The sequence below is a fragment of the Phoxinus phoxinus genome (genome assembly GCF_949152265.1).
Source record: "Phoxinus phoxinus genome assembly, chromosome: 9".
Lineage (NCBI taxonomy): Eukaryota > Metazoa > Chordata > Actinopteri > Cypriniformes > Leuciscidae > Phoxinus > Phoxinus phoxinus.
Window position 1 is genome coordinate 22968694 of NC_136884.1, and position 5934 is coordinate 22974627.

The 5934-nt window shown below is 40.4% G+C and overlaps 1 long non-coding RNA gene across 2 annotated transcripts; it reads right to left on the minus strand.

Annotated features, from left to right (window-relative positions):
- Positions 1 to 796: 796 nt before the first annotated feature.
- Positions 797 to 3271, minus strand: LOC307004486. 2 transcript variants are annotated; one of them, XR_013799050.1, is made up of 4 exons: positions 2343 to 3271; positions 1851 to 2002; positions 1571 to 1714; positions 797 to 1420 (listed from the first exon to the last, which is right to left on the minus strand). It is a non-coding gene; the product is annotated as an uncharacterized lncRNA (long non-coding RNA). The 2 variants fall into 2 exon arrangements; XR_013799051.1 differs by having other exon boundaries at positions 1851 to 3271.
- Between the last annotated feature and the right edge of the window lie 2663 nt (positions 3272 to 5934).

Below are 5934 nucleotides of genomic sequence, written 5' to 3' on the forward strand. Positions count from 1 at the left end.
TGCTTGCTGCGGTCACGTGGTGAAGTGACGTGATAAACGAGACACCCCTCGCTGCAGACTGTAGTGCGGTGACGTCACATATTCACATCACTGGGTGGGGCTTTCTGGGATAGTCCTAAAATGGTTCAGGTCATACTTAGGAGGGAGAGGTTATTATGTGAGTATAGGTGACCATAAGTCTGAGTGGACATCCATGACATGCGGGGTCCCTCAGGGCAGACGACACACAGATCTACTTGGCCCTATCGCCTAACGAATACAGCCCCATTGACTCCCTGTTCCAATGCATTGATGAAGTCAACAGTTGGTTGTGTCAAAACTTTCTTCAGTTAAACAAAGACAAAATTGAAGTCATTGCGTTTGGAAACAAAGATTAAGTTCTCAAGGTGAATGCATACCTTCAATCTAGAGGTCAAACAACTAAAAATCAAGTCAGGAATCTTGGTGTGTCTCTAGAGTCAGACCTTAGCTTCAGTAGTCATGTCATTGTTTATATTTTATTTTTATATAAATTACCTAATTTAAAAGAAGAGAATTTAAGCTGTATGCCTGTATGTCTGCGTGACTGAGTATTCGCTGAGTTACAGTTTATTTTCGGTCGCGTTTCAGAATGGACTTCACTGACAGAAAGAAGGTAGAATCATCGCATCATGTTTACTTTTCTTTATTTGGCAAAAAGCACAACACTTTCTTTTTATTGTGAGTATACACAAAAAAATTGACACTTAACAGGATTGAATGATGTAAAACACTTCAACCGAGTATTTTAATTCTCTTTTGCACTGATAAGAAAAAAAGCGAACGGGTATCGCTGGCGATACCGCCGACCCCAGGGGGTTAAAGTCCTCCAGTGCCTGCTGGTTAACTTTCTCATTGTGGTGATGTAAAATGTTACGTATAAGGAAGATGTGGCTTGCTGGGGAGAGAGAGGTAATGAAGTAGTTGTTCTTTCGCATGCCAGAGAACAGCTGCTCCACTGTCCAACCCACCCACATAGCTCAGGCACAAGTCCAATTAATCTCAGAGCATCCTTTTCATCTCTTGTGTTGTACTGATGAAAAGTGTCATACAATGCATAGTGTTCTGCAGAACCAGTTGCAGGATGGCCATTAAGATCAGGTGGGTCTTTTTTTTAACTGCAACCATGGCAAATTCCTTTTCAGTTCCCCTCCCTTGGCAGATGCAATATTCTCTGGGGTTGCTGCAGCCACTCTTTCTTCATATGGACTGAAGGGCAGTCTCTTTGGTTCCCGAAGGTTAGTATGAGTTACTAATCCTCGAGCAAAATCATAGATGACAACGTTTGAGAACTGTTGGAAGGAAAGCAAGATATCTGCATAATCGCGAGGGCTTTCAGCTCTTATGTTGAATTTGACCGAGTTCACAATGCCACAAGGACACATGATCACTGCCCAGCCACCTTGAAATGGAAATACACATGATTAGCTTGACCATTAACCTAGCTGTCTTCAGGTACACATACAGACACATAGTGCCATGTTTACAACAATTAAATATTTTCTTATGTCATTACATAAATAATATAACTACATATATGTTGGACACTTACAGTACCAGATGCTCCCTAAACTTTTTGAAACACTTTGTCATAAGTGCTGCTTGTTTTCATCTCCCTCAAACGAAGGAGAAGATCCATTTTGGAGCCCTTTGAGTCAACGCCACATTCTTTAACAAGTTTCCTCAAGGAATCATCCTGTGTAAAAGTAGATGCAACAACAGCCATTAATTAAAAATGAGAATGAGAACACACTAACCAGGCTTCATAAGTAATAACCCAAAATAAAATCAAACAAAAACTATAAGCACAAACACAAATCAAGTTCACACACAAAGGGCAGCCTCCTCTAGTGGCGTTCGCGTGTCCTTTTATAGTTTCCCCGGCTTCCGGTAACGATATGATTGGATTTCGTCGTCTGACATCAGCACGCTAAACCTTCCTCTCAGATGATTGACAGCAGAGACGAACTAATCAGCACGTTACCTGCGAAAGAGAAAGTAAAAACGGAAATCGTCAGAAAACAATACGAAGAAAATAAAAACGGCAAAGAACACCCAAGCCACACACATAGATGTGACATAACGTAACATTCCAGCTGCACCATCACCGTCTTCACCGTCTCCACTTGGCCCTCTGCCCAAATTACTTGATGTGAGTATATTTAGTATTTGTAAATGTTGTTTTGCATATATTTATAATTTGCATACAATTTGGTAATCTGCTTAACATTGTATAAAACTACAACAAACAACAACATCTTGTTTTATTGTGTTGTAGGACTATAAGGACACTACACATAATCTGTCACCCTCTAACAACTGACTCTGTCTGCACCCTGCAATCATTTGGCTCCACTGTAGTCCATCCCTCCAGCTTCACCATCTTTGTCATTCCCACCAGCTCTATCTTCTACCTGCACCTTGGCCCTCCGGTCCAGTGGTATCACGCTTGTTCTCCAGTCTTCCTGACTCCGCCTTGGTCTTCCATATGATCTGCACAGGTCTGCACAACCTAAGACTCCACCATGAGCCCTCATAAAGTACAAATGTATGCATTTTCATTATTATATTGATTTAATTAATTAAGGGGAGACACGGCAGGCAAAAACATCTTTTTTTTTTTCACTTAAAAATTTCTCGGCACTAACAACACATATTAGATCATTAAACGACAAATTAAACCCAATGTACTATTTAAATCGATTGCTGGACACCGTAATGTTATTTAACACGTATATCTACAAATTCCACTGTCAACGGTTTTGCTATAATAATACTTCATAGGCTATAATACTGTATGTAAGTATATCAAAGAGATATAGACAACTGAATATTAAGGGATGCAAACTTGTAACATTTAAGTGAAATTTGCTTTGAGTTAAGTTTATTTGTCATATATACAAATGTCAAAAAAGTTGAATTGCATTTGGTTGAGGCCGAAAGAAGGCCTGCAGAATGTGGAATGTCTGTGTATTTTGAGTGTAAATGTTTTACACTCAAAATGTCTATATAAGAGTTGTGTAGCCTACTCTTATATAGGGTTTATATACAGACGATTTAAAAATGTATTTGTAAATGTATCTTTTGTATAAATAATAAAGCAATGTTAAAGAATGTGATGTACGTGTTTAATAAATTATTACCTATATACAGACTAATTTATCAAATAAGTGATAGATTTTTTTAAACAAGTAGAAAATGTGTTTATGGTAGCTATAGCTATAACGTAATTTACACAATTGAAATCAACATCCTATTAACGTTAGGTAAGCAAACCAACTAGATCGATTTGATGTTGATTATATAACGTCATTTCAACAACTTGAAATCAACATCGTTTCAACGTTAAAGGTGCCATGTGTAAAAATTGAGGTAAAAATATCCAAAAAATGAGCTACACGCATCAAAAGAATGAGAAGAAATAAGGGCAATGATGTCATTAAAAAAATGTCAAGTTATAGTGCTGCAGAGATATCAACCTTAATTAGCATTAGCATTTCTAGCCACGGCCCGACAGGTGTCGTAATACCAGTTTCGGCCATGGGAGGCGGTATGCGGGGCACATAACCACCAGCCAACCTGCAATACACGACACGAATAACTCGCACGGCTTGTGGGCATACTTGAACCTGATGTCTATCGTGTGGAAAGTATAGCCCACTACTTCATTTCAATTCAGGGAAGAGAGCGGAAGGATGGCTGAAGCCTTTGGCAAGAGACCCCTACAACCACCGCGCTCTGAAGCACAAATCAGATCAGATAAGAAAAGGACCGCTCGTCACGGTCCGGGCTCGAAAGCGCAGGGGACGGCGAGCGAACTGCAGCGCATAGCCCTGTTTTACAACGTTCAGCACCCATTCTGACACGCCCGGGATCGCTCCCCATGCTTTCGCACGCATAGCTATAGGGGCAGAATGGTCTCCGTGTTCTGACCGCCGCACTGCGCGGGTTCGAGAAACTGAAACGGAGGTATCAGCGCGGCGCGCGCGCCCTCGTTGTCTGAAGAGTGCTGCTCGCTGACGACAGCAGCTGCTGTTTCACATTCAATGACTCGGTTGCTAAGGACGGAGAACAATTTGTGGCGCGAACAGGTCATTTGTAGCCTACTGTATCTTTCAACAGTGTTCGTGTTTTTTTTACTATAGCCTAGTAGAGATGATCGGTTCACGTGCGCTGTCTGATGTTTACTGCATCACTCGACATGGAGAGGTTGGGTAAAGTAATAATTACAAGAGCTTCACGGTTATCAGATACAAGCATTCAACGGCCCTGTAGTATATATATATATATATATATATATATAAATAGTTATTTGTGTTTGCGCACGTGATATCAGGAAGCAATGTAATAACGTTACCTGTAATACACACATGATGGCGATGCGCAAATCGTGTGTGTGTGTGTCACAAATCATTATTGTTTCTTCAAAATATCTTACTTAACTGCAACGATCTGTTTCTGCTTCTTTATCATATTTATAGTGTGTGATTTATAAAATACCATATCCTACATCACATATTTTGATATGTGAGGTATACTGCCCCCATCTGGTATGGAATGTGGAGTATGACTTGATTTTTTTTGCCAGACAATTACACATGGCACCTTTAACAAAGCAAACCAATTGCGTTGATTTTCCGTTAGTTTTGAATGGCGTGTCTGAGGTTGATTCAACGTTAATTCGATGAGCAAAGTGATGCCGGATCAACGTCGGAGATCAACGTTGTTTCGATGTCACGAGAAACGTCGTAATTTGCCTTTGGCTAAGCCACGCCCTAGAATGTAGATTGACCAATCACAGCGCAGGCAAGAACGAGCTCCCACAGAGGTCCGACACTTTTTCACAGCGCTGCATTGACTTTAACACAGGCGTCTCATATTTTTGGTCTCGGCAGGCTATTGCCGTCGTGGTTTTATCAAAAATATGGTTAAACGTTGTGCCTGGGGCATTTGTAACACAGATACGCGTTTCCCAGAGAGGTTGGAGGGGGGTGTCCGTTTTTTCCCTTCCCAAAACCGAAGTCAAACCTGACAAGTGTCGTTTTTGGATTAAACTGTGTGGACGTCCTCACAGTCAGCGAAACCCCTCAAGGATCAACAAGCTCACTTTTGTGTGCTCTAAGATAAATTTTGCTTTTAACCTTACTGTGAAGTTATACTAGTTAGACAATTTTAGGTTATGATTTCGGTTCTCTACACTAATTGTTGATACGCTAGCACACGCTGCTAATAAATACAACTATACTCGCGTAGTCCGTTTGCTTTGTAATAACGATTATAGAAGTGAATAGAGACCTACCCAGCTTTGCATGAACAGTGTTGCTCCTTGATATTGTTAGTCCCACCCTCCGTCTCGATTAGGATATGCGGTGGTTCAATTTTTCACTGTGACCATTATGATTTTGTCTCTATTTGGATGCCTTGATGTTGCTTGCGTTTCACCTGTACAGTAGTCTTGAATATAGCCTTAAAACGCATACTGCAGCCCCTTTTGCCTACTTCTATCAGACACTTTATTTGCTGCTTTATAAAAGTTTGATAAAATTTCAGCAGGAAGAGCTGTCACAGCATAAGCCATGTTGATACCAAACCAGGGGCCTCATTTATAAAACTGTGCGTAGGAACCTTACTAAAAGTGTACGTACGCACAAAAGCCAAAAATGGCGTACGCAAAAAAAATATCAGATTTATAAAACCGTGCGTACGCACACCTGCACGCAATTTTCACTTTATAAATCACAGCCTAACTGATAATTTGCGCACGCTAAAAAAAATCATTTACCGCCCTTTCTCCGCCCACATTCAACCATATATAGACAATGCAAATTACCTCATTAGCCATGCATATATTAAAGGAGCAAGGAAATTTGTGTTTTTTAAAGCATAATGAGTGATAGGCCTACATCCATTTAAGAA